The 2,500-nt window shown below is 64.6% G+C and overlaps 1 pseudogene; it reads right to left on the bottom strand.

Moving 5' to 3' along the window:
* Window positions 1–1,369, bottom strand: part of LOC145273277 (large subunit ribosomal RNA) — a 1,832-nt pseudogene extending 463 nt beyond the window's left edge.
* Window positions 1,370–2,500: the final 1,131 nt, after the last annotated feature.

Genomic DNA, 2,500 nt, shown 5'->3' with positions numbered 1-2,500 from the left:
CTTTCGCCCGCGTCTTAGGACCGACTGACCCGTGCTCGACCGCCGTTGGCACGGAACCCTTCTCCACTTCGGTCTTCGAAGGTCTCGTTCGAATATTTGCTACTACCACCGAGATCTGCACCCGCGGTCGGCTCCACCCGGGCTCGCGCCCTAGGCTTCCGTGCTCGCCGCGGCGCCCTCCTACTCGTCGCGGCATCGTTTCGGCGCGAAAGTTCATCGCTCCTCGCCGCGACGGTCCGGCATCGGTCCGTCGCTCCAGCGCCATCCATTTTCGGGGCCGGTCGATTCGGCAGGTGAGTTGTTACACACTCCTTAGCGGATTCCGACTTCCGTGGCCACCGTCCTGCTGTCTATATCGACCGACACCCTTTCGGGGATCTCATGGGCGTCGCGTTAGGCACCTTAGCCGGACGTTTGGTTCATCCCACAGCGCCAGTTCTGCTTACCAAAAGTGGCCCACTTGGCACTCGCATTCGAGGTGACCAACCGCCCAGCGAAGCGTGCTGGCGGCGGCGGCCGGATGGGTCGGCTCCGTCGTTCGGGAGAGTCGGCCCGTTCCACCCGTTCCGAGTTCGAGAGTAGGTCGAGGCCGTGAACGGCCCCGGGGCCTCCAATCGTTCGCTTTACCGGATGGAATTGCGACGATCGAGCGCCAGCTATCCTGAGGGAAACTTCGGAGGGAACCAGCTACTAGACGGCTCGATTGGTCTTTCGCCCCTACACCCGGTTCCGACGATCGATTTGCACGTCAGAGGCGCTTCGGACTTCCACCAGAGTTTCCTCTGGCTTCATCCCGACCGGGCGTGGATCGCCATCTTTCGGGTCCCTGGTCGCTCGCTACGCCAGAGTCGGCCGAGTCGTACTCGGAAAAAGGGGAAACCGACCCGGGGGTGATGCGCCCGCGCGCAGCGCCTAAACTCGACGACAAAATAGGACTAGTTCAAGCCGCGGGATCTCACCGATGGGCGGAAGGAGGATATGGAAGCTGGCGCCCGGCAATTCCCCTTTTTGGATGATGCGCCGGTCCCCTCTCGGGGAGGAGGGAAAAACAACCGCACGTCAGCCACGAGCCTTCCCTCTCCTATCTCTCTCGGGAAGAGAGAAAAAAGGAAAAGTTGCGGGCACCGCAGCAGCGACGGCGGAAGGCCGAAAACGCCGCGCCGGCGGGATCGGGCACGGCTCGGAGGCGGGTGAGGCGAGGAGAAGACGACGGCACGAGACCGACGACACCCCCCGACGACCCCCGGACGACTTTGCCACGACACCTCTCCCGATCGACGCCCTCCTACACGCTCTCTCGCTTTCGCTTCGCCTTCGGGGTTAGTCAGAGGTGGCCCCTACGACTCGCGAACGGCCAGGACTCCTCGGTCCGTGTTTCAAGACGGGTCGGGTGGGTTGCCGATGCACGTCGCTGACCCGGGGTGGCGGGCGGCTCGAGTAAAAAAGCGTCGCCGAGCGACCTCTCCGGAAACGGAAACGGGCGCGGGCGGGGTTGCCCCCGACAAGAACCCGAAACGTCGGCGAGGTGCGTGACGGCGAGGCCGCGCCAGTCCTATCCCGCCTCTCATCGCGCACGCGCCCGAGACGGTGGGGCGCCTAAGGAGCGACACACAGAGTGCGTCGCCCGCACGCGACTTCCGGCGGGATCAAAACGGACCGGCTCGCCACGTGTAACGGATCGTGTCAGATTTCCTCCGTTCCCGGCAGAAAGGGGCAGTTACGTTCGCGGGCCCGACGGCCGGTGGCCCCCGACTTCACAAGGTGGGAAGACGGGGGTTTTCAGGGTGATGAAACGCCTGCCGCCTACGGAAAAAAAACCCGCGTGTTCGACCTGCACGCCGGGAACGGGTCGCGACGACGGACCGGAGGGGAAGTGCGTCCGGTGCCGGCCGCGCGGAGGTCGCGCCGAAGCGCCCGCGCCATGATTACGCCGAGCGATGATGAAGGGGACGGGTGCAGCGGAGTCGCGCGCGGAGGGAGCAGGAGGAAAGAAGAAGCGGCGGCGACGGATGCGGCGGGTTAGGGCCCGGCGGCAGCAGCGATCGAGAGGACGAGTCCCCTCCGTCGCAGCCAACCGACGCAGCCACCTACCGACGCCGCGGTCGTCACCACGTTTCCCTTCCCGCTATCCACGCGGCCCGTCTCCTTCGTCGGCGACGCGGGCACAAAAGCTGGAACCGCGGGGAACGAGTCCCCCGCGGACACACGAACGACGACCTGTGCCGCGACGGCCTCTCTTTCAAGAACACACATCGAGTTTGGGCTCGAGCCTAGGCAGCACCGGACTGAGTCCCCCCGCGATCGCGGTGAGCGGTCCCACCCGTTTACCCCTGGGCGGTTTCACGTTCTCTTGAACTCTCTCTCCAAAGTTCTTTTCAACTTTCCCTCACGGTACTTGTCGACTATCGGACTCGTCCCGGTATTTAGCCTTGGATGGAGCTTACCACCCGATTTGGGCTGCGTTCCCAAGCAACCCGACTCTCGGATCGAAGGCCGTCGC

Source organism: Euprymna scolopes, unplaced genomic scaffold (genome assembly GCF_053919585.1).
Source record: "Euprymna scolopes isolate OS-2025 unplaced genomic scaffold, ASM5391958v1 sca1, whole genome shotgun sequence".
In the NCBI taxonomy this organism is placed as follows: domain Eukaryota; kingdom Metazoa; phylum Mollusca; class Cephalopoda; order Sepiida; family Sepiolidae; genus Euprymna; species Euprymna scolopes.
Note: the sequence above shows the minus strand (reverse complement) of the source record. Positions and strands in the feature narration are given on the sequence as shown.